The sequence below is a fragment of the Bos indicus genome, chromosome 4 (genome assembly GCF_029378745.1).
Source record: "Bos indicus isolate NIAB-ARS_2022 breed Sahiwal x Tharparkar chromosome 4, NIAB-ARS_B.indTharparkar_mat_pri_1.0, whole genome shotgun sequence".
In the NCBI taxonomy this organism is placed as follows: domain Eukaryota; kingdom Metazoa; phylum Chordata; class Mammalia; order Artiodactyla; family Bovidae; genus Bos; species Bos indicus.
This window is the reverse complement of record NC_091763.1, coordinates 50171613-50199160: the sequence shown is the minus strand read 5'-3', so window position 1 is coordinate 50199160 and position 27548 is coordinate 50171613. Positions and strand designations below refer to the sequence as shown.

Sequence of the window (27548 nt, the reverse complement as noted above, 5' to 3'; positions counted from 1 at the left end):
CCTACTAGGTTGCATCAGCTAGATCCCATAGTCAGTGGTTGACTAGAAGTGATGGTAACAGCCATCTTGATCTCTTTCCTGACCTTAATGGAAATGCCTTCAACATTACCTCATTAGGTTTATGTTTAATATATATTTTTGTTTGACTGTTTATGTTTGCCTTTTATAAAATTAGTGAAGTTTCATGCTTACCTAATTTGCTAAGATTTCTTTTAAATCATATATGAATATTGAATTTTAAAAATGGAAGCAACCTAGATGTCCATCAGCAGATGAATGGATAAGAAAGCTGTGGTACATATACACAATGGAGTATTACTCAGCCATTAAAAAGAATACATTTGAATCAGTTTTAATGAGGTGGGTGAAACTGGAGCCTATTATACAGAGTGAAGTAAGCCAGAAGGAAAAACATAAATACAGTATACTAACGCATATATATGGAATTTAGAAAGATGCTAACAATAACCCGGTGTACAAGACAGCAAAAGAGACACTGATATATAGAACAGTCTTATGGACTCTGTGGGAGAGGGAGAGGGTGGGAAGATTTGGGAGAATGGCATTGAAACATGTAAAATATCATGTATGAAACGAGTTGCCAGTCCAGGTTCGATGCACGATACTGGATGCTTGGGGCTAGTGCACTGGGACGACCCAGAGGGATGGTATGGGGAGGGAGGAGGGAGGAGGGTTCAGGATGGGGAACACATATATACCTGTGGCGGATTCATTTTGATATTTGGCAAAACTAATACAATTATGTAAAGTTTAAAAATAAAATAAAATTAGGAACAACAACAACAACAAAAAAATAAAAAATAAAAAATGCTTTTTCTGCATCTATTAAGATAATCATCTGCCTTTCTTCCTTTAATAATATGAAAAGTTATATTAAATGATTTTCTGTTGTTATCAACTTTCCAGTCCTGGGATAAACTTATCTCACTGATGATGTATTAACTTATGTATTACTTTATGCCAACTGCTAATATTTTATTTAATTACTTATGTTTGGAGGAGGGCATTGCCACCCACTCCGTTATTCTTGCCTGGAGAATCCCATGGACAGAGAAGCCTGGTGGGCTACAGTCTATAGGGTCACAAAGAGTCGGGCATGACTGGAGTGACTTAGGATGCACGCATTTATATTTTATATATTTGTTCAATAGTGTGATTGTTGCATAATTTTTATCTATTTGACTGTTCTGGTCAAGTTTAAACATCAAAATGCTGGACTTATAAAATGAGATTGGGCATATTCTCTGTCTCTATCCTCTTGGAAGAGTTTTGTAAAAACCTGAAATTATTTTTTTCTTTGAATATGTGGTAGAACTACTCTGTAAAGTTTTTTGGGTCTGATGTTTTCTTTGTGGGAAAATTTTTATTGACTTTGAATCATCTAATATGCATTTCATGGTATTTTCTGAGGCGCTAATTCACTGGCAGGTGAATCATAGTACTTTTACTTTACCAAATTATATAGCATTATTATCTATGAGAAAGAATTTACTTACTGAATTTCTACCAACAGTGGCTGGAGATTGCTAAATATTTCTGTTTATGTGGTAGAATTCTTGGTATCTCATTAGAAATCACTTCACAATGTATATCTAAGTAACAAAAAATCAATTGTTGATATTGTCTATATGTTTTACAAATCTAGATCTCGAAAGTAGTGGTTAGGATAGCTTAGCAATCATGGATAAATTTCCTAAATGGCAGCGTGGTACTAATTCTGAGTCAGACCAGTTTTCAGATTTTTAAATAATCTTTATTTGCCAATGATTTTATTTTCCTTTCACTATTATTTGGATATGATTTTTCAAGTGAGTTAACTACAGCTGAAGTTCATTTCTTGAAGTAGTCTGTATCAGGACTACTGTTCTCTCTCTAAACTAGATATATTAATAAATCTGTCTTTCTGACTTCCAGTTTCTGGCCTGATATATAAAGAGATTGGAACAAGTCATCACTCTTGTTCTCAAAACAAGAAAAATGCTGAACAAACTGAAAAATCAACAACTCTTTCTAGATCCATCTGAGAATTGAGGTCACATGACAAACTGGTGCCACAAAATCTAGAAAGAGGTAGAAACTGAGAATCACAGAATATGGGGGCAGAAGCCCAGGAACAGAAGGTTATAGACAGGAATACTTAAAACTGTCATTGATAGATTGCTGGAGGAGCAGTGTGGATAAACTTCACATTTTATAAGTTTTACCTCAAGGACCTAATCAGGTTCTTAAGGTGAATATCAGAGGAAACCCCATCCCACCTTGCCTCCAGTGCTTCTGGCAGGGGGAAGGGAAAGTAATCATTTTGAGATGCATTCAGAACTCTTGGCCCTCCTTAACAAAGGCCTGCCCTCAAGGTAAACCATTTACCAGAGTCTAAGTGACTGGGGAGAAGAGGAATATCTTCTTCCAGCCCCCTCTAGCCTTACTGTCACACCAATGGACAGGACTGGAACAGGGACCTAAGAAGTATTTGTGAAAGTCAGTTTAGGGCATAGGCTCCCTGAAGACTAAGACTTAATCACAGCACTAGAGCATTTCCCTTCCTCCACTTCTTACCACCACAGGGATAGGGCTCCAACATAACAACAGTGAATTATAGCTAAAAGAACTGCAAAGCTCAGACCCTACTTAAGAAAGAATCTCTATGGAAACTTAAAGTCAACAGGGGTCACCAAAGTAAACAAAGACAGTAAAGGAATTTTAGTCTCTGACAGCTATGGCTACAACAAAGAGTAAGCAACCTCTAAGATAAATCTATCATTTTAATGCTCAAAACTATCCAAGCCAGGCTTCAACAGTACATGAACTCTGAACTTCCAGATGTTGAAACTGGATTTAGAAAAGCCAGAGTAACCAGAGATCAAATTGCCAACATCCGTTGGATCATCGAAAAAGCAGGAGAATACCAGAAAAACATCTACTTCTGCTTTATTGACTACCCCAAAGCCTTTGACAGTGTGGATCACAACAAACTGTGGAAAATTCGTCAAGAGATGGGAATACCAGACCACCTGACCTGCCTCCTGAGAAATCTGTATGCAGGTCAAGAAGCAACAGTTAGAATTGGACATGGAACAACAGACTGGTTAGAACTGGACATGGAACAGATTGGTTCCAAATAGGAAAAGGAGTATGTCAAGCCTGTATATTGTCACCCTGTTAATTTAACTTCTATGCAGAGTACATCTTGAGAAATGCCAGGCTGGATGAAGCACAAGCTGGAATCAAGATTACTGGGAGAAATATCAGTAACCTCAGATGACACCACCCTTATGGCAGAAAGCAAAGAAGAACTAAACAGCATCTTGATGAAAGTGAAAGAGAAGAGTGAAAAAGTTTGCTTAAAACTCAGCATTCAGAAAACTGAGATCATGGCATCTGGTCCCATCACCATGGCAAATAAATGGGGAAACAATGGAAACAGTGACAGACTTTATTTTGGGGGGCTGCAAAATCACTGCAGATGGTGACTACAGCCATGAAATTAAAAGATGCTTGTTTCTTGAAAAAAAAGCTATGACCAACCTAGACAGCATATTAAAAAATAGAGACATTACTTTGCCAACAAAGGTCTGTCTAGTCAAAGCTATGGTTTTTCCAGTAGTCATGTATGGATGTGAGAATTGGACTGTAAAGAAAGCTGAGCACTGAAGAATTGATGTTTTTGAACTGTGGTGTTGGAGAAGACTCTTGAGAGTCCCTTGACTGCAAGGAGATCCAACCAGTCCATCCTAAAGGAAATCAGTCCTGAATATTCATTGGAAGGGATGATGCTGAAGCTGAAACTCCAATACTTTGGCTACCTGATGTAAAGAACTGACTCACTGGAAAAGACCCTGATGCTGGGAAAGATTGAAGGTGGGAGAAGGGGATGACAGAAGATGAGATGGTTGGATGGCATCACTGACTTGATGGACATGAGTTTGAGTGAACTCCAGGAGTTGGTGATGGACAGGGAAGCCTGGTGTGCTGTGATTCATGGGGTCACAAAGAGTCGGACAGGATTGAGTGACTGAACTGAACTGAAGCAGCTCTGGAAACTCCTCTCCAAGCTGCATCAAGCTCACTAATGGTCTTCTCACCTACTCATCTGTAGTTGCTGCTGCTAAGTTGCTTCAGTCGTGTCCGACTCTGTGCGACCCCATAGATGGCCTCCTACTAGGCTCCTCTGTCCCTGGGATTCTTCAGGCAAGAACACTGGAGTGGGTTGCCATTTCCTTCTCCAATGCATGAAAGTGAAAAGTGAAAGTGAAGTCGCTCAGTCGTGTCCGACATCTGTAGTTACCCTTGATTAATGATAGGAACTTTCTATCAGAAAGACTCTCTCTTATAAAAAGGCTTGTTGAAATTCATATATATTGGGACAGGGTCAGTAGAGTATATAATTATCAATTTACAATAGAAAAGATGGCATAAATTTAGTATCCAAACTGGATTGATTTCAGCATTTGGCAACTTCAGTTTTTGAAAAACAACTTCTGAAAATATGATGCTAATATGATGATACTCAAAAGCCTTTAAATACATTAAGACCTTCTGTAAGATCCTCTGGAGTCTTAGGTGCAATATTATATTTTGAAACATATTAATATGATTTTTCCCCCTTGCTTTTCCTTATTCACGAACTTCCCCTATTCCATCTGTTACCTGTGAGAACATTAGGATGTTTGGAACCTATGGAACATTCATATAAAACAGTGCTCAGCACTGACTTCCAGAATAGGATCCTAAAGCTGCCTGAAAGCATATAATGTTTGATCAGAAACAGTTGGTAGAATATATAGGTTGGGAGATAGAGAAGAATGTAGACAGGTAGGACGGAGGAGTGGGAGAGACCTTCTGTGCTTGGAGGAGAGGAGCAGGCTCAATATGCAAAGTCTACTCTTATTTTTTCTTATTTATGTTAGCACCATGCAGCACCCCAAAGCCTTTTGGGACCTGAGCCAGTGATGCTCAGAGGCCATCCCTTTTATTCCAAGTGAGCACCCATTGCAGGTGCCTGTATGCCCTCTGATTGTTCAACAGGAGAGTGCTCTGCTATGTCTGAAGAATGTTGGCTTGTCTGAGTTACCATATGTTGGCATCCAACCCATAGGCCTGGAGTGTTCCTAAGCCTTTCAAAATATAGGATGGAGCTCAGGACACCCAAGGAGACAGTGGTGATATGGAAAGCTTTGGATGGTTTTGTTCATTCCATATTAAGAACTGTATTTCCTGTTTCACCTGCCCCATTCTCCTAGTCCCAAGGGTGGTGGGGGGGGGGGCAGGTTTTAACCTGCCCCATCCCCTAAAGAAGCAGTGGTGATGCCTTAAGCCATAACACAGGAATCATAACATCCATTATCAAAGGGCACAGACTTTATCTCCATGGTGTCTATTTTACTACTATTCTGTTGTAAAATAAATTTTCAAAAATATCTAATGTAATTCAAATGGAAAAGAGTGGCAGAATATCTAATACCAGAGAGGAAATATAATTTGGTGGGAGCAGCATTATTTAGTATTTATGAGTACACATCTTGAAGCCAGAATGCAAAACTTCAGTTTTCTGACTTGTAGCAAACTACTTATCTGAACCAGCTGCTATTTTCTCATTTGTGAGGTGAAGATAATAACTTTCTCAATTATTATGAGACTTAAATAGGATAATACAGACACACACACATATCCATACAAGAAAACCTGGTCACATTATTCTTACCTGTTGGCACTGCTTTCATCTGAATTTACTGAGCACATATTACCATTGGCTGCTGTAAATTGACTCCAATAAAGACAAATCTAAGAGACCAGTATTCTTGCCTGGAGAATCCCATGGACAGAGGGGCCTGGTGGGCTACAGTCCATAGGATCACAAATAGTCAAACTGAAGTGACTTAGCACAAGAGACCAAAAAGCAGGGGGATGCCTTAATGATCCTGGATCCTTATATTCACATACCCAAAAGTAGGACAGTAAAGGGATGGAGATGATCAACTGCTGGTCTCACATCTAGATATCAGTATTAAAAGGATATACAGAGGATCTTCAGACCCAAAATATCAGTATGGAATCCCAAGCAATAATATTGTCATCTTGGTCTCAAGTTTTGGATGAGTAAGATCAAGAGATTTTGTACAAAATATTTTGTGAAAATTATTTGATTATGTATTTTTCTCATTTATTCATTTATGTGATAAAGAAGGTCTATTTTAACATGTAACTTAATGTGCATTAGGTACTTTGTATACCAAGAGATAGAAGCCACAAACATGCCCTTTGTTCTTTGGAATCCTACAGTACAGTGAGAGACACTTATCCATTACTTTCCAAACACAGAGCCAGCACTGGAGAAACATGAGGCAAAGAGATTTAAATTATTATTCGGTGCTTAATTCTTCCTGACAAATATCTTAAATCCAAATTGCCGTTCAAAAAGACACAATCTGAAAATGTCCTTTCCTCACTATATTTTCAAGGAGGTTGCAAAAAAGGTAGAAAGAAAATGTATAAAGAAGAGTAACTAGGGCAGAGGAAACAGAGCTCAGGCATCTATAACTTATTCACCACGTGGTTGGTCAAAACCACAACTTTGAGGGAAGAGGCAAAGAGGAAGAAAGCTCTAATTTTACCAGAGCTAAAATCATGAAAGGGTCTCCTTTTGAAGAAAAAAAAAAAGAAAGGAAGGAAGGAAGGACTGGGGAAAGGGTGGCATTATATTTTACTTGCTAATTTGTAAGTGCAATTAAGGTTAAAGTTATACTTCCCTTCACAAGAAAACATGACCGAAAGCATTATGAGCAAGAGAGCTTTGTTTGTAAAGAACTTTTCAAGATGCTGTTTTTCTCCTGGAAAATGTGGTTTATCTAATTGATGGCTGAGGAAAACCATCTTTTTAAACTTCCCACTCAGTGAGTCAGCCTGGGGTGTGTCTGCCTTGTAGCATCCTGTGAGATCCAGTAATCTAAAGTGGCATGACGGACGCAGCTCCAACCTCATGCGTCAAGCAGAGCTACCAGCGCTGGGAAACCAGAGGGAGCCCAGTTTTCTAAACAGAGTGGTTAACAAAATTGCATGTTATGAAGTGGGGTTTCATCCTCTAAAGGATCATTACCTATTTTTAAAAAGAACCTGCCGAATGTGTTCTATCAACACCCAAAAGTCTGCAGTCAGTAAAGACCAGGTAATTATTTCAACTGAAGGGCAAGTATTACCACCTTAGAGTTTCTTCATGTTTACCTTGAAGAGAATTTCCACGCCATCACCAGTTACATTAAGTGGAGGTAAAATGGAGAATTTGGACAAGTTCTTTTCCAAACACAGCTTGATACATTGACAAAGCATCAGGAATATAGAGTCAGGCAGCCAATGAAACACTAAACACCAAGGAGAGAATTTCAGTGGTCCTCTGAGTCTTACCATCAGTACAAACTCGCCCTGTACCATAACTCTTTTTCCAAAAGAAGAGATGTGTGTGAATAGATGACTTATGGGTGTTTGGGAAGAAAAGAGATAAGATAAATGGAAATAACATAGTCATCTTTGTTGAAAAGAATTGTCTACCTTCTTTATTATAGATAGCTCAGAGTAGGCATTAGCTAAATATGATGAAAGAATGTAACAGGATACTATTTGGGATTCTTTAAGTGTATCTCTTGAAATTTCCAGAGTTAGTTCTTTGAACCAATATGTAGAGGCTGCAAAATGAGGCAACAAAATGAAAGTTCTACCTCAGTCTGAAGATAGTCTACTCAAATCTTCAGGGATTAATATTATTAATAATGAAGTGAAAGTTGTTCAGTCATGTCCAACTCTTTGTGACCCCATGGATATACAGTCCATGGAATTCTCCAGGCCAGAATATTGGAGTGGGTTGCCATCCCTCCTGCAGGGGATCTTCCCAACCCAGGGATCAAACCCAGGTCATTATTAATGATACATGAGGTAATTAAGGTTTTTGGAAGAATGGATGTGACACCAGATAGGTTATTTCACTGAATGTATGTAGGATTGTATAGGATTTTTATTTTGGAGAAGCATTGATGTGTAGAGATTACATTATTTTTTTCTGCTTTTTAAAAAAAAAATTGGGGTATGGTTGCTTTACAATGTTGTGTTAGTTTCTGCTATATAGTGAAGTGAATCAGCTATATGTATTTCACATAGTGCTTTATTAACTAGCCAAAGCCTTTGACTGTGCGGATCACAATAAACTGTGGAAAATTCTTCAAGAGATGGGGATACCAGACCACCTGACCTGCCTCTTGAGAAACCTATATGCAGGTCAGGAAGCAACAGTTAGAACTGGACATGGAACAACAGACTGGTTCCAAATAGGAAAAGGAGTCCGTCAAGGCTGTATATTGTCACCCTGCTTATTTAATTTCTATGCAGAGTACATCATGAGAAATGCTGTGCTGGAAGAAGCACAAGCTGGAATCAAGATTGCCAGGAGAAATATCAATAACCTCAGATATGCAGATGACACCACCCTTATGGCAGAAAGTGAAGAGGAACTAAAAAGCCTCTTGATGAAAGTGAAAGAGGAAAGTGAACAAGTTGGCTTAAAGCTCAACATTCAGAAAACGAAGATCATGGCATCTGGTCCCATCACTTCATGGGAAATAGATGGGGAAACAGTGGAAACAGTGTCAGACTTTCTTTTTTTGGGCTCCAAAATCACTGCAGATGGTGATTGCAGCCATGAGATTAAAAGACGCTTGCTCCTTTGAAGGAAAGCTATGACCAACCTAGATAGCATATTGAAAAGCAGAGACATTACTTTGCCAACAAAGGTCCATCTAGTCAAGGCTATGGTTTTTCCAGTAGTCATGTATGGATGTGAGAGTTGGACTGTGAAGAAAGCTGAGCACCGAAGAATTGATGCTTTTGAACTGTGGTGTTGGAGAAGACTCTTGAGAGTCCCTTGACTGCAAGGAGATCCAACCAGTCCATCGTAAAGGAGATCAGTCCTGGGTGTTCATTGGAAGGACTGATGCTAAAGCTGAAACTCCAGTACTTTGGCCACCTCATGCGAAGAGTTGACTCATTGGAAAAGACTCTGATGCTGGGAGGGATTGGGGGCAGGAGGAGAAGGGAACAACAGAGGATGAGATGGCTGGATGGCATCACTGACTCGATGGACATGAGTCTGGGTGAACTCTGGGAGATGGTGATGGACAGGGAGACCTTGCATGCTGCGATTCATGGGGTCGCAAAGAGTCGGACATGACTGAGTGACTGAACTGAACTGAACTGATTCACATATCCCCTCTTTTTTCGATTTCATTCCCATTTAGGTCACCACAGAGCATTAAGTAGAGTTCCGTGTGCTATACAGAAGGTTCTCATTAGTTATCTATTTTATACATACTAGTGTATATGTATCAGTCCCAGTCTCTCAATTCACCTCAACCCCCCTTTCCCCCTTAGTGTTCATTAGAGATTCACTAACTTCTTTAACTTTTCTTACATGATTCAGATAAAAGTGAATTAGACTCTGGGTAACACAAAGTTAGAGAAGAAGTGAGCTGAAAATACAATATTTTAGATAAAAGAGGTATGACTGGAAAAGATCATAACATTGGAAGGGATTAATAAGATCATCACAACTTTAGATTTCTAGAAACTTTATCAAGATATGCAAGCCATGTGCCTCTAGGCACTTTTGGCAGAAGTTTCAACCTATGAGAGTGTTTAGAATGATCACCACATTGTCTATCCAGGAGGAATCTACAGAGGTTTGAGCCTGAGAAAACATATGTTTCTTGGTTCTCTGATCTTTTCCTGACTGCTTATTAGCAACAGTGTAATTTTCACTGTTCCGCAGCCTGAGAAACATCACAGTTATATCCCCAGATCACCATGATCAACTCTGGACAGCTCTAGATGGAAAAAGTCATGGCTACCCTTGTAAGACTGTCTGTCTTCACTCATGGTTGGCTGCTGGAATTGAAGACAAAAGCCCAACACATCACCCTGTTCTACTTTGCAGCTGTGAATATCTAATGAATCCTTTACACTTGTTATTTTACCTCTTCCTTAATGTTTCCAAAAAGCACTACCATTGCAGATTCTCTGATTTTCTTTTTTATCTTTTTCTTTTAAAAATATTTCTGCTTCATTGAGGTGTAATTCATATATAAAACCATAAAATATTTAATATGTGCCTTGTGGTCATAGACGTATCCCCCATCTAGTTAATTAACACATCCATCACCTCATATATTTATCATTTTTGCATATGAGAGAACATTCAAGTTTTACTCTCTTAGCAACTTTCATTTGTACAACACAGTGTTATCAACTACAGTCATCATATTTTATATTAGGTACTCAGAATTTCTTCATCTCAGAGCTGAAGGTTTGTATACTCTTACCAGCCTCTTTCTGTTTCCCCCACTGCCCAGTCCCTGTCAACCACTCTTCTGCACTCTATTTCTATGAGCTTGACATTTTATTTAGATTCAACAGATAAATGAAACCCTGTAGTTTTTGTCTTTTTCTGTCTGACTTATTGCATGTGGCATAATATCTCATAGGCCATTCATGTTGTTGCAAATGGCAAAAATTCCTTCTTTCTCATGACTTCAAAATTCCATTGTGTATGTAAACATCTTCATCCATTCATCTGCTAACAGACACTTAAAAGGTGTTTCTGTATTTGACTATTGTGAATAGTACTACAATAAATAATGTGGCTGCAGGTATCTTTTAACTCTTATTTTTACTTCCTTGAATATAGATCCAGAAGTGAGATTTTTAGAACACATGGTAGTTCTATTTTTAATTTTTTGAGAAGCCTCCATACTGTTATCCATAAGTGACAATTAATTTACATTCCCATCAATAGTGCACAAGGACTCCCTTTTCCCCACATCTTCATGAGCATTTGTTATCACTTGTCTTCTTGATAATAGCCATTCTAACAAGTGTGAGATGGTATCTCATTATAGTTTTGATTTGCATTTCCATGATGATTAGTGATGTTGAGCACCTTTTTTATGGATCTGTTGGCCATTTGGATATCTTCTTTGGAAAAATGTCTATTCAGTTTCCTTGCCATCTTCTTTTTTTAAATAAATTTATTTGTTTTAATTGGAGGCAATTACTTTACAATATTATAGTGGTTTTGCCATACATCAACATGAATCAGCCATGAGTGTACATGTGCCCCACCATCCTGAACCACCCTCCCACCTCCCTTCCCATGCAATCCCTCTGGGTTGTCCCAGAGCACCGACTTTGAGTGCCCTGCTTCATGCGTTGAACTTGCATTGGTCATCTGTTTTACATATGACAATATACATGTTTCAATGCTATTCTCTCATATCATCCCACCCTCAGCTTCTCCCACATAGTCCAAAAGTCTGTTCTTTACATCTGTGTCTTTTTTGCTGTCTTGCATATAGGGCCATTGTTACTGTCTTTCCAAATTCCATATATATTCATTAATATACTGTACTGGTGTTTCTCTTTCTGACTTACTTCCCTCTGTATAATGGCTCAGTTTCATCCACCTCATTAGAACTGACTCAAATGTGTTCTTTTTTTAAAGCTGAGTAATATTCCATTGGAGAATTTTGAGCATTACTTTACTAGCGTGTGAGATGAATGCAATTGTGCGGTAGTTTGAGCATTCTTTGGCATTGCCTTTCTTTGGGATTGGAATGAAAACTGACCTTTTCCAGTCTTGTGGCCACTGCTGAGTTTTCCAAATGTGCTGGCATATTGAGTGCAGCACTTTCCCAGCATCATCTTTCAGGATTTGGAATAGCTCAACTGGAATTCCATCACCTCCACTAGCTTTGTTTGTAGTGATGCTTTCTAAGGCCCACTTGACTTCACATTCCAGGATGTCTGGCTCTAGGTCAGTGATCACACCATCGTGATTATCTGGGTCATGAAGATCTTTTTTGTACAGTTCTTCTGTGTATTCTTGCCACCTCTTCTTAATATCTTCTGCTTCTGTTAGGTCCATACCATTTCTGTCCTTTATCGAGCCCATCTTTGCATGAATTGTTCCCTTGGTATCTCTAATTTTCTTCTTCTTTTTTTTTTTTTACTTGACATTCATTTTTAATTCTTCAGTATGACAACTGTAGTATTGATACAGCTAGAGATGTGTACAGAAAGAAAGAGACTCAAATGTATAGATTTTGTACAGCAGAGGGAACTCTACTCAATGCTCAATAATGGCCTAAATGAGAAAAGAATCTTAAAAATAGAGTTGGATATATGTATCTAAATAACTGATTCACTTTGCTGTATACCTGAAACTAACAGTACATTGTAAATCAGCTATACTCCCATAAAAAATTAACAACAAAAGACATTTGTTAGCTACACTTTCAGTACAATTGCTGAATATATCTACTATACAATACCATTTAATTTTAGAAAATATGTAAATGATATAGTTTGTAATTGTCGCTGAGCTCACTAGCTGAGCTCGGGAGGAAAATTCTTGAGGGAGGTAGATGAGAAGAAAGAGAGAGGGCAGTGTTTACAATTTGTTGCATTGATGATGTTTGCCAACAAAATGAAAAAAATAAATTACCTAAATTCTAGTAAAGGAAAAGAAATGTGCTGATGTGAAGAATGGGAGAATTGTACAGTAAAAAAATCTCTGATAAAAATAAAGGGAAAGGAAAATTCATTAGTCCTACTGGAGCAGGTCTTTCCAGTGTTACACTAGAGTTTACGTGTTGTTTCAGTTAAATTCCAAATTGGCTTATTTTCCTGGAACTTGGCAAAATAATTTTGATTTCATTTGTATTTTTCTATGAGAATATTCATTATGGCATTATTTAGTGCTGTATAATTACATACAACTCAAGTGCCCCAAGTAGGATTAAATAACTCAATAAATGAATTATTTTGTATGATGTATGATGGAACATTAAATAGCTATTGAAATGAGATTTAGGAAATATATTTACTGATAATAAAAACTTTTCACACACATAAACACATATTCACACCTAAAAATGTTAACAGATTTTATCTCCAGATGTCCTGACTAGAGGTGACTTTTTTCTTTGCTTATCTGGCATTTTTTGCAACAAATGTTCATAGCTAGTATATTAAAATGTTATTTTCTTGAAGAGGTCTTTAGTCTTCCCTATTGTGTTGTTTTCCTCTATTTCTTTGCATTGATCGCTGAGGAAGGCTTTCTTATCTCTTCTTGACTGTGAAGAAAGCTGAGCACCGAAGAATTGATGCTTTTGAACTGTGGTGTTGGAGAAGACTCTTGAGAGTCCCTTGGACTGCAAGGAGATCCAACCAGTCCATTCTGAAGGAGATCAGCCCTGGGATTTCTTTGGAAGGAATGATGCTAAAGCTGAAACTCCAGTACTGTGGCCACCTCATGCGAAGGGTTGACTCACTGGAAGAGATTCTGATGCTGGGAGGGATTGGGGACAGGAGAAGAAGGGGACGACAGAGGATGAGATGGCTGGATGGCATCACTGACTCGATGGACGTGAATCTGAGTGAACTCTGGGAGTTGGTGATGGACAGGGAGGCCTGGTGTGCTGCGATTCATGGGGTCGCGAAGAGTCGGACACGACTGAGTGACTGAACTGAACTGAGCTTCAAATAGAAGATATTTGAAGATACTTCAAATAGATATCTGTTTCTTTCCATGGGTTAAGGAAATTTTCATTTATTATTTCTTTGAATAAGCTTTCTGCCCCTTTTTCTCTATCTCCTCCTCCTGAGACCCCTACAGTATATATATTGGGCTGCTTGATGCTTTCCCATAATTCCCTTAATCTGTCTTTACTCTTTTCATTCCTTTTTTATTTTTCCTCTTCTGATTGGATGGATTCCACCACCTTATCTTCAGGTTCACTGATTCTTTCTTTTGCTTGGTCAGCTTCCCTGGTGGCTCAGACGGTAAAGTGTCTGCCTGCAATGCAGGAGACCCGGGTTTGATTTCTGGGTCAGGAAGATCTCCTGGAGAAGGAAATGGCAATCCACTCCAGCAGTCTTGCCTGGAAAATCCCATGGACGAAGGAGCCTGATAGGCTATACAGCCCATGGGTTCCCAAAGAGTGGGACACGACTGAATGACTTCACTTTCACTTTTCAGTATACTGATGAGCTCCTCAATTTAAATTTTTCAGTTCAGTTATTGTATTCTTCATCTTTGTAGGGTTTTTTTTTTTTTTTAGTACTTTCTTATACTTTTATCTCTGCTGATATTCTTACTTTGTTGAGGTATTGTTCTTCTGCCAGTAGTGAGAATCTTTATGACCATTATTTTGAACTCTTTATCAGCTAAATTACTTACCTGTTTCATTAACATCTGTTTCTGGAGTTTTATTTTGTTCTTTAGATTGGAAAATATTCTTATGTTTCTTCATTTTGCTTGACTCTGTGTGTCCATCTGGCCTATTTACCAAACATGAGAAATGTTTTCATCAATTTCAAGTGTGATGGAATGAGATCATATGGCCAAAGAAGATGACAATGGTGCAGTCATTTATTGTACCAATATATGCTATGAGATAAGGAATACAATTTCTAGCAAGTAGGTAGGGAGATACCAAGTGACCCACTGACTTAGACACAAGCACATACCTCACCAGAACAGTGCTGCTCAAGTCAGAACCTGGTTAATTAAAGGCTATCTCTAAAAAGGTAACAATATTAATGGAAATTTGGTGTCCTGGTGCTAGTTCACTGATCTGAGAAAGATTATACATACAAATCTGTCTTAACTGGAGTAGAAATAAACAGAAAAAGCCTGAGTAGCAGAAGCATTAAAAGATAAAACATAACTTTCCCAGTCTCAGTTACCATAGCTGATAATCATGTTCTGGGGATATCACTGTGATGTTTTTTTTTTTATCTATAAAGCAGTGAAAATTACATTGTTGTTAATGAACAGTCATGAAAACACTGAAAAACCAAAGGACATAAGTTTTCTCAGACTCAAACCTTTGGAGTGTCCTCCTAAGTCATCATTGTGGTCATCATTATTTTAGGTCATATCTTTAAAGATAGAATAGCTCTGTCCGCCATCTTTCTGTGCCGCCAGAATGGTGTGCATGAATGTCCTGGCTGATGATCTCAAAAGAGTATCAACAATGCCAAAAAGAGAGGCAAACACCAGGTCCTTATTAAGTCGTGCTCCAAAGTCATCGTCAGGTTTCTAACAGTGATGATGAAGCATGGTTACATTGGCGAATTTGAAATCATTAATGATCACAGGGCTAGGAAAATTGTTGTGAACCTCACAGGCAGGCTAAATAAGCGTGGAGTGATCAGCCCCAGATTTGATGTGCAACTCAAAGATCTAGAAAAATAGCAGAATAACCTGTTCCCATCCCATCAGTTTCATTGTACTGACAACCTCAGCTGGTATCATGTACCATGAAAAAGCAAGATGAAAACATACAGGAGGGAAAATCCTTAGATTCTTTTTCTAAGGATGTAATACATACAAATAAAATGCCTCAGAGGACTGTGATGCTTCCTTAAAAAAAATAAAGATAGAATAGCAACAATAACAAGCCCACAGAGAGTGTTAGAGCAAGGAAGTGGGAATAGGATGGTATATCAACCCTTAGCTGGCTAGTAGGGACTGGACTGGGCTTCCCCAGTGGCTCAGTGGTAGAGAATCCACATGCAATGCAAGATTTGCAGGAGATGGAGGTTCAGTCCCTGGGCCAAGAAGATCCCCTAGAGGAGGTCGTGGCAACCCACTACAGTATTCTTGCCTGGAGAATCCCATGAACAGAGAAGCCTGGTGGGCTACAGTGTTGTGAAGAGTCAGATATGACTTAAGTGACTTAGCATGCATGCATGCAGGGACTGGACAAGAAGTTTTGAAATCTTGTTGCTTGACTGTAGACATGAAGAAGAGATTCAGATCTACCTTCAGTTTTAGCTTTAACATGTAAAGAGCATGGAAGTCACCACTTCCCTTTTCAGGACAAGAAAAAAACTCAAGTAAACTGATTCATTGACTTTCATTAGACTCATCAGAGAAAGAACATCAGAGGACAAACTGCCACTCTGAAATCTGGAGAGACAGGTGAATATAAAGAATCCCAATACCAATTCACTAGGAACAGAAACTGCTGAAGCTGTGTACTCTTGGAAGATTAAATTTTTAATTTTAATGAATTGATAGAGGCTACGTGTGGACCAATTTGAGAGCTGGAAAATCTTGGTAGTCCAGTCTTAGTGGCTGCCCTCACAGTTTCCTGAGGTTTTACTCTAGGATCCCTGCCCCCAGGTTCATATGATGAAGATTGTATAAGCAGAAAAATTATATAATTGTATGAATAAAAAAAAGCACTTGACAAAATCAAGATTGAATAATTTTTATTCAATATTTTTAAAATATTTTTAAAAATAATCAGCAAACTAGTAATAGACAGGAATTTTCTCAACTTGGTAATGAGTATCTACCAAAAAACCTAAAACTAACATATTTAATGGTGAGAAGTTAGATGCTTTGCCAGGAAGTCAGGAACAAGGTAAAAATATCCTTTCTTACCACCTATATTCGTTATTATAGTAGAAGTCCTAGATGGTTCAATAAGACAAAGAAATTAAAAGTATACATATTGAGAAGGAAGAAATGAAATAATCTTTTGTTCACAGGTGACATGATCTTCTCTATAGAAAAATTTTCAAAAGTTCTGAAACTATAGCTGATTAGAGCAAGTTTGCAAGATGCTAGTTAGTTTGCCAGAGTCAGTTGTTTTCTTCTATGCCAGCAATGAACAATTGGATATCGAAATTGAAAACACAATACAGTTAATGATAGCACCCCCAAAATAAAACTTAAATCTAAGAACATTTGTATAGGATCTCTATGTGGAAAAGTATAAAATTCTAATGAAAGAAATCAAAGAAGATCTTAATAAGTATAAAGATAGTCATGGATTGGAAGACTCAATATTGTTGATCCATTGATTTTTCTCAACTCAATCTATGTATTTGTTGTAACATATCAAAATTCCATCACCCTATTTTGTGGATATCAATGAAACCATTCTAAAGTCTATGTGGATAAGCAAAAGGTTGAGAATAGCTAACACAATACAAAAGAACAAAGTCAGAGGACTGACACTACCCAACTTCAAGACTTTTTACAAAGCTTAAATAGTTAAGTCAGATGAAAGAACAGATACATAAATTAGACCCACACAGAGGCAGTCAACTGATCTTTGGTAAAAGAGTAAAGACAATTCAATGGAGAAAGGATAATCTTTTCAAGAAAATATGCTGAAACAATTCCACATCCATAAGCAAAAATAAATAAATCTAGACACAAACCTTACTAAATACTAAAAATGTATTTAGATCTAAATATAAATCACGATATTATAGAACTTTTAGAAGAAAACATAGAGGGAAATCTCAGACTTTGGGCTTGATGATGAGTTTTTAGAAACAATATAAAAACCGCAATATGAAATAAAATGTTGTCTTTATTGAAATTTAAAACTTGTGCTTTGTGAAAGACACTTTTAAGAGAATCAAAAGACAAACCACAGAAAAGGAGAAAATATTTGTAAAACACATATCTGATAAAGACTTGTTTCCAAAATATACAAAGAACTCTTAAAACTCAACAATAAGACCCACTTAAGAAATGGGCAAAGGATCTGAAAAAACAACACACCAAAGAAGACATACAAATGGCAAGTATTTATAAAAAGATATTCAACATCATGTTTGATTAGGGAACTTCAAATTAAAATGACAATGAAATACCACTACATACATATTAGAAGTTAAAATTTAAACAGATAATACCAAATACTGACAATGTTGGTTAGAGTGCAGAGCAAAAGGAACTCTCATCTCTTCCTGTTGGGAATGGAAAATGCTACAGTTGCTTTGAAATACAATTTGGCAGTTTCATGCAATGCTATAAGTAGTCTCATAATCCAGTTCAGCAGTCACACTCCTAGGTATTTACCTAGGTTACACCCAGTTGAGTTGAAAACTTACAAACCTGCACACTTATGTTAATTAGCAGCCTATTCATAATCACCAAAAACTGGAAGAAATCTCTCAATAGGTGAATGGCTAAACTGGAGTACATTTGTACAATGGAATATTATTCAGGAATATTATTCAGCAATAAAACAAAATGAGCTACCAAGTAGCAAAAATACAGAGTGTATAATCCAATTATATAACATTCTATAAAAGACAAAACTGTAGAGGAAATAAAAGAGCAGTAGTTGTCAAGGGTTCTAAAATAAGATCAGGCACAAGGGATTTTTAGGCAGCAAAACTTTTCTGTATGTAATCGTGACACATGAACATGCACTTGTCAAAATCTGTGGAACTTTATAGCACAACGAGTGAACATCAATGTATACAATATTTAAAACAATCATTTAGGAGGTTTGGGGATACCAGGAAAGAATTTAGACTATGATAAGAACATCTGAAATAACATAAAACAACCTCTCTGCAGGGGTTGAGGGGAAAGGGGATGATCTAAGTAACTATGGTAATAAGTGGAGACTGTAAGAGTAAAGGCAAAAGGAGCCCCACATTAAGAACTGTATTCTAGTTGATGGTAAAGAACCCACCTGCCAGTGAAGGAGATTTAAGAGACATGGGTTCAATCCCTGGGTCAGGAAGATCCCCTGAAGGAGGACATGGCAACCCACTCCAGTACTCTTGCCTGGAGAATCCCATGGACAGCAGAGCTTGGCAGGCTACAGTCCACAGGGTCGCATAGGGTCAGACTGGACTAAAGTGACTTAGCACAGCACGGTACTAGTTGATAAAGCTGTTACCTACTGGTTTATAAGTCAGTAATTCTGCTGCTATCCAAGTATACTGGAACTGAACAATTGAGTAAATGGATAGCAGACTGTTGGGATACAGCTTTGGTCTACAGAGACAAAAATTGTACTTCGTTTTACTATAATCCCTTTAAAAAATCAGTGTATATATAAATTTAGTAATATGATATCCATTATTTGTAAATATTGTTCTATATAGTTCTGATGAAGTGAAATTACTCCATCTTTTTTTCAGCATTAACATCCTCCAAAAGATATTTAACTTCAAAATGCTTCACTTGGGGGTGTTTATGTGTGTGTATGTGCACACACACCTGTGTATGTGCACGTGTGTGGTTTAATTTATAATTCTTTCATTCTGGATATATTAGGTAATAAAAATATTAGAAATATGGATAATAGAAGATGAGGTGTCCTATTTTGAAAGGCTGAGAAAGTATCTTCAGTTCAGTTCATTCACAGTCGTGTCCAACTCTTTGCAACCCCATGGACTGTGGCACACCAGGCTTCCCTGTCCATCACCAACTCCTGGAGCTTGCTCAAACTCATCCCCATTGAGTCAGTGATGCCATCCAACCATGTTATCCTCTGTCATCCCCTTCTCTTCCTGCCTTCAGTCTTTCCCAGCATCAGGGTCTTTTCCAATGAGTCAGTTCTTTGCACCAGGTGGCCAAAGTATTGGAGCTTCAGCTTCAGCATCAGTCTTCCAATGAATAATCAGGACCAATTTCGTTTAGGAATTGACTGATTGGATCTCCTTGCAGTCCAAGGGACTTTCAAGAGTCTTCTCCAAAACCAGAGTTCAAAAGCATCAATTCTTCGTCACTCAGCTTTCTTTATGGTCCAACTCTCACATTCATGCATGACCACTGAAAAAACCATAGCTTTGACTAGATGGACCTTTGTTGGCAAAGTAATGTCTCTACTTTTTAATATGCAGTCTAGGTTGGTCATAGCTTAAGAAAGTATCTTAAGATTCATTTTGAGACCATTAGAATTATTTTAAATCTAATGATAGATTTTAAATTGTTAAATTCAAGTGTGAAATGAGTATTTCTCAAAAGAAACCATTGGAATATGCACATCTGTAGGAGTAAAATACCCATAAGTTAAAATATTTTTTCCTTCACTTTGCTCAGATTTTTTAATGAAAAAAATAATGCCTTTATTCATAAAAAAATGTGTCATGCTTTCTACAGTTCTGTAATAAGTATATTTTACTGTAAATTCTGAGTACATTCTATTCTTTAACCAATTTTTAATAAGACTATTTATCACAACTATCCACATTAACTCAATTTACAATGAGTTCAAATGTTTTCTAATGTTTTCCAAAATGTTCATTCCAGTTATAGACTCCTTGCAGTATTGAGGTTTTCTGCATTCAAATAGATCATTAAACACCAACAATAGGATGGTAATTTAAAAAATCTCAGCATTGAGGGTCATTATATTACATTACATTTTGTTTGCTTTTACGTTATATTTTTAATACTATCATTTTCAGTAGTCTCAGACTGTGTGCAAAATCAAAACTTAACACTGCATCTATATGATTACCAAATGTGTTATGACTAATGAAATTCTTTCACAAGGGTCAATACCAACCAAGGTCTGACTTGCCACATGAAAAACATGTTTTATTTTTTTTTACACCAGAATTAAACATTATTAGTTTGTTAATATTAACTGTTGGCATTTAATATTGAAGAATGTGTTATGATTTAGTAATGAAAAATACTTCATACCCCCTTTAGTCCTCTTCTTGTATTGTCAGGGCTGGAAGGCCTAGGAGGAAGCTTACTATACTTCCTTCCTAGATGCTCTTGCCTAGGTTTTGAATTTGTTCAGTGTTCTACCAATGACATATAGTCTTACAAGGCAGCAGAAACAAAAGACATATTCTTTCTCCTATTACAGTAGGTGGGAGTGTAGACTTCCTAGATATGAGTTTTTGCAGATTCTGCTTTTAATGCTATCCACCTTTCTGGATGCTAGGAAGGAGTTCTGAAAGCGTCAGCAAATTTCTGCAGATTGCTGACTCTGGATGTCTGCAACTATGTCTCTCGGTAGTGCTAAATCTAAAATTAGGGACTTTTGCTACTTCAGGCTTGCAAAAGTTTTGTAAGCACCTGATTCTGACCAGGGATAGTTTTTTTCTTATTAAACTCTAGCATAAATGAAAAAGTACTAAGTATTGAGTAACTCATTTAGCATCAGAGAAGTAGACCATCTAGAATGGCATATTGAGCTAAAGTAGAGAGAAGTTAGCAGAAAGGTAGAGTTTAAAGTTGAGAAAGCTCAGCAAAAGTTAGGATAATGAGCAAGGTCAGTCAACACTGGTCTTTGTAGAGGTGGTTAGTTCTCCATCCATTTTATATTCCTTGCAGTATGTGAGTAGCTCTTGACTATAGAAAATAAATGCCAACTTTATTCCATGAATGAAAAAAATGCTTAATTATCCTCCTACTTCCATTAGTTCCCAGTGTATTTCCACTCAATAGGCCAATCACACCCCCCGCCATCCATCTAGTTAACATTTGTCACTTAGTAGACAAGTCACTTAACCTGAAAATAATTCCCACTCTCCAACCAAGGAGTTGTGGTTATTAAGTGATTTCTGATATATAAAAGTATCCAGCAGAAAACAGAAGCAAGGATATTTTCTCAGGAAAGCTAAGCAAATAAGCTACTTTAGTTAGCCGGAGTAATGAATGCTGGCTTCTGATGAGTATTCTATTGGTGTATGGAACTAGGTAATCCATATCTGGCTCTTGTCACCAGTTACCATGCAGGAGGCAAACATTTGACTAGTTTTAGCACCCAGTACTAAAATATCAACTTTTACTTGCAACTAAATTTGACATGCAATCTTGTTGACTTTATTCGTTATTCTTGCTTTTATGCTGTCATGTTATTCATTTGTTTTAAAAATATTGGACTAAGGCAAAATCAATATGTTTCAACCTATCACTCTAGCTGAATGGACCCATAAAACCTTTACATAATGCCTGGAGCAGCTATTTGAAGATTCTGAAAGTACAAAACAGCAGACAGATTGAAGAAGACCATCATTTGAAATACTACAGATCCAGTAACGGGTTTAACATTTTTTGACTCCAGGATCCTCCAGCCTGGACTCAAGCCAGCCTGAAACCCAGAAGTGGATATTGACACTTCAGTATCAATATTGAATTGATATTGACTTCTGTCAAAGAGAGAGCTACTGGAGAAGTCCTCTAGTTCTGACCTGACATGAGAAAGGGATCTCTGAGTTTTTAGAGAGAGTGGAGAAAATCTCTTACTTTTTTCTTTCTTTTTGTCTTATTTTTTGGTTTTCTTTCATCCCAGCTCCATGGCTGTGGCTATAGGACAGCAGCACCAAAGGCATGCAGGTGACTTAAATTCTGCAGGATGGGACTATTTCTCTCCCATCAGAGGACCTGTAATTTCAAAAGAGTGGAGTGAACTCTGGTTGCTCTTTTATTCCCTGTTCTCCTTCCTCTTAGTTGAAACATAGATATAGCTGTGGACTGTGTGCAGCAGAATAGGGTAGATAAAACACTGGATTTCTGTCCAGAGGACTGAAAGGAGAGCCATAGGGACCAAAAAGTAACAGATAAGGAAGAAGGAAGTACTCGGTTAAGTGACTTATGTAAATCTGCTTGTGAGCTCCTGGGCTCACTCCCAAGTTGCACATACATGGATCTCATCTTAAATAACAGTGAACAGTTGTTCAGTTAAGAACTAAATGAAGAGAGAGACCACTGCCCAGGTCCCAGACTGGCCACTGGGTGGCATACATTCTGGACAGATCTAAATGGCTTTACAAAGGCTTTAAAAATGGAACTGACATCAAAATCACCATCCACAGAAATCTACTTGGACCTTGCAACATGAATCCAATTGATCAAATGCCTAGTAAAATAAAATATTAACATTCTCCATAGAACTTAATTAAGACTCAGAGTTTTATGATATAATTTTCAAAATGTTCAGGATACACTCCAAAATTATTCAGCATATGAAGAAACAAGAAAATCTCAACTCAAATGGGAAAACAATAAATGCCAGTGCTGGGATGACACAGATATTAGAACTAACTGACAGACACTTTAAGGCAGATATAATTTTTTTTTAATGCTCCAGAAAGTAAGAACAAATTAGAATTAATGAACAAGTTGGAATGAATGGGAAGATAGAAACTCTCAGAAAATAAGTAGAAGATATAAAAGAAAACCAAAGGGAAATTTTAGAATTAAAAGTATAATAATTAAAACTCACTGGGTGAACTCAGTCAAGTGGAGATGACAGAGGATCAAGACAATGAGCTTGAAGGTAGAAAAACTGGAATTATCCAGGTTGAACAAGGAGAAAAAATTGAAAAGAAAAAACTGGCAGACCTTCAAAAACATGAGTGACAATAGAGAATAGTCTAACATTTATGTCACTGAAGAACCAGAAGGAGGAGAGAAAAATGCAGTACAAAGGAAAAGTTTCTGAAGAAAATGTATTTGAGGAAAACTTTGCATATTCAGTGAAAGACATAAATGTACAAATTCAAAAAGCTAAGCAAATTACAAACAGGATAAACCCCAAAATCATAATCAACATAATCAAATTTATAAAAATTAAAGACCAAAAAAAATCTTTAAAATAGCCAGAGACAAATGGTTTGTCATAAAAAAAGAAACAACAATTTTAATAACTATATTTCTCATCAGAACCACAAAGAAAATGGCACAACAAACTTCAAGTACTGAAAGGAAAAAAAAAAAACACCTCAAATCCAGAATTCTATATGCAACAAAAATATCTTTCAGAAACAGACATGAAGTAAAACATCTCTGCTGAGAGAAAACTAAGAAAATTTCTTCCCAGCAGACCTACACTAAAAAAAATTACTAAATATAGCTCTTAAGAAAGAAGGAAAATAATACTACAAGGAAACTTGAAAGTTTGGGAATGAGCAACAGAAATGGTAAATATCTGGATGCTTCTGATAGGCAATTTCCCTCCCTTTGAATTTATTAATGTATGGTTGAGAACAAAAATTATAACATTGTCTGATGGAGCTTTCAATGTATGTGGACGTAATACATAAGACAGCTACAACATAAAGGGAGGAGGGAGAAGACTACAATACTGTTTCTATTTTCCACTTGATGTGGTAAAATACTGATTTAAGTAGATTGTAGAAAATTAAGCATGTATACTATAATTCCTAGATTAGCCTATAAAAAGTTCTATGTAGAGATATAGTGGAAAACACAAGTAAAATTTAATATCAAAAGAATATTCACATAATCCAAAAGAAAGTAAACAGGAAACAATAATTTGAGGAAAAAGAGGTAACAAACAAATAATAAAATGACAGGTCTAAATCCAAAAACACCATCATTATATTAAATGTAAATGGTCTGAACACACAAAAGAGACTGTCAAAGTGGATAAAAATATATGACTCAACAATACACTGTCTATAAGAAACTCAATTCAAATATAATTATATAGATAAGTTAAAGTAAAAATATGGAAATTATATAACATGCAAACAACCCTATCCTTAATGAGAAAATACTGTATCTAATAAACAATATTCTTCTAAATGCCTAGGGATAAGAAGATGGAAATGGCAGGAACTCTAGATGTTAAATGGCTGGTGAGGGCAACACTGGAAGCTGGGATCCCATAAAATTATGAATCATCCCCTTTTACTCCCAATATATGGTCATATGAGGCTGGAAGCTGACTGATATAGATGGTTTAGCCATGGTCTCCCAAAAGGGTAAACCAATATGGACTTTTTCCCACCACCTATTTTCAAAAAACATCATCCTTGAAAATTAAACATCCCTTTTTTCAAAATTTAAAAACTAGTACATATATCCACGGAAAAAAATGCTGCTACACCCAGATCACTTTATCCTAGCCAGCCGAGAGTCAGTTTGCTTGCCAAAAGCATTTCATTTTAATACAGTCTGCCTCTGCAGAGGGGACCTCTTTCCTGAAGTTTGTTGTTGCCGTGCTTTGACTTCATTCCCTTTAGTATTTTTTTACCCTCATATTTACACCTCTATCTTCCAAGGAGAAAGGCGACTTTCACTTAATGAGAGAGGATGGTATCCTCTTCTATCCTTTTCCTTTTCCTCCTCAAAAGGTCTTAATGCGATTCTTACCTGGTTCAAGTATTAGGAATGATAAACTGTTTTGCCAAAAGTTTTACTTTCATCTTAGGTTCAAAGGGTTTGTTAAGAAAAGAAACCACTTGTCACATACAAATAACAATTTCAATATTTAATAGAGGATTAATTGACTTAATTTCATTAAGTCATTAAAAGAAAATATACAGTCATTAAAAGAAAAGAAATAAAAACAAAAGAAAAAAGTAACAGTACACCTACATCACCAAATTGAGCTGACCAACATCCAGACTAAACAGTGCTGAGAAGTCCCTCCTTAACAGCAATCTGGAGACCCTATTGGGGTGAGACCTCAAATTGCAGTTTTGGGGGCTCCCACCTATAATCCCAGGCGACAAACTGATATCATCATCAGTTTGTGTACAAAAATGTACCTATGTTTTGTTTTTTAAATTTTATAATGCTGTTTGTTTCACCTTGTGAGTCATAGGATTTCTTTAGACCCCTGAGGCTTGGTCTCTCAGGGCCTTAGAATTCTAAGACCCACTCCCTTTCTTATCTGAAGTGCCTACTGTGACTTGCTGTGCTTACAGGAAGGTCAGAGGCCTACTCTCCTGCTTCTGAAACCTGAACAAACTTCCTCCATTTTAATTTCCTAACAGTCAGCCTCGGAATTGTTTAGGCTGAAGAGCACAGGAATAAGGCAAAATTACATAAGCAGCTTTCATTATTCTATATAAGAATTCCAAATAATCAAAAGAAACAGAATAATCAAAGAGACAAAGGATTAAACAAAGCAGAAAACAATTTTTGAGCAGTAGGGGATTTAGTAAAGAAAAAGCCCCACCATGAATGAGAAGTATGTTTTTATACATCAACTCCTGCAATAGTAGTAACAACAGAATGTTCTATCAAGGTAGCATTGCATTTATGTATGAAATTTTGTAAATCTTTGGTTCCTTGCAAAACCTTACATAAGGGTTCTAAGGGGAAGCTAATATGGGATCAGAAAGAGTAAGGAGTAACATTTGTGTCCACAATACCTGAGTTCTCCTGGGTGGGGGGGGGAAGTAATAGGTGGTCCCCTTCCAATATAAGATCAACATGTGTTAGGCATCGGAAAAAAAGGGGTTCCATACATAGAAATAGTTTCTACATAATTGGTTACAATACATACAAATTGAGGGGGGTTATTTTAAAAAAACATAGGATTTAAGAGAGATAGTCCTTTCACAATAGTTAATGGAGTTCTCCAATAACTAGGATTCCCAAATGCAAGAAGTTGGTCCACATAGCAGTCCCTTGGTAGCCTTAACTCAATCTATCAGTTAGTGGGTGTGGTTATCAAAGTCCAAATAATTACCGATGAAATGAGGGAACAATATTCTTCTCTAAATACAATAGGTAACACATGAAATTGGCACATGATACTTGTGTTAACTACACTATAGTGATAACGTTCCTCGGCACAAGGTGTCAGGGCACTTTGTAAGCCATTAGGGATGACTGTTAGGAATCTATTCTCTAAATAATTTTTTCCATGTGTACACATTCAGTTCAGTTCAGTTGCTCAGTCGTGTCCGACTCTTTGCGACCCCATAAATCGCAACACATCAGGCCTCCCTGTCTATCACCAACTCCCGTAGTTCACTCAGACTCACGTCCATCGAGTCAGTGATGCCATCCAGCCATCTCATTCTCTGTCATCCCCTTCTCCTCCTGCCTCCAATCCCTCCCAGAATCAGAATCTTTTCCAACGAGTCAACTCTTCGCATGAGGTGGCCAAAGTACTGGAGTTTCAGCTTCAGCATCATTCCTTCCAAAGAAATCCCGGGGCTGATCTCCTTCAGAATGGACTGGTTGGATCTCCTTGCAGTCCAAGGGACTCTCGAGTCTTCTCCAACACCACAGTTCAAAAGCATCAATTCTTTGGCGCTCAGCTTTCTTCACAGTCCAACTCTCACATCCAAACATGACCATTGGAAAAACCATAGCCTTGACTAGACGGACCTTTGTTGGCAAAGTAATGTCTCTGCTTTTCAATATGCTGTCTAGGTTGGTCATAACTTTCCTTCCAAGGAGTAAGTGTCTTTTAATTTCATGGCTGCAGTCACCATCTGCAGTGATTTTGGAGCCCAAAAAAGTAAAGTCTGACACTTGTTTCCACTGTTTCCCCATCTATTTCCCATGAAGTGATGGGACCAGATGCCATGATCTGCGTCTTCTGAATGTTGAGCTTTAAGCCAACTTTTTCTCTCTCCTCTTTCACTTTCATCAAGAGGCTTTTTAGTTCCTCTTCACTTTCTGCCATAAGGGTGGTGTCATCTGCATATCTGAGGTTATTGATATTTCTCCCAGCAATCTTGATTCCAGCTTGTGCTTCTTCCAGCCCAGCGTTTCTCATGATGTACTCTGCATAGAAATTAAATAAGCAGGGTGACAATATACAGCCTTGACGTACTGCTTTTCCTATTTGGAACCAGTCTGTTGTTCCATGCCAGTTCTAACTGTTGCTTCCTGACCTGCATATAGGTTTCTCAAGAAGCAGGTCAAGTGGTCTAGTATTCCCATCTCTTTAAGAATTTTCCACAGTTTATTGTGATGCACACAGTCA

General features: G+C 37.3%; 1 pseudogene; it reads left to right on the top strand.

Annotated features, from left to right (window-relative positions):
* Positions 1 to 694: 694 nt before the first annotated feature.
* On the top strand, positions 695 to 27303 carry LOC139182705 (small ribosomal subunit protein uS8 pseudogene; annotated as a pseudogene).
* Positions 27304 to 27548: the final 245 nt, after the last annotated feature.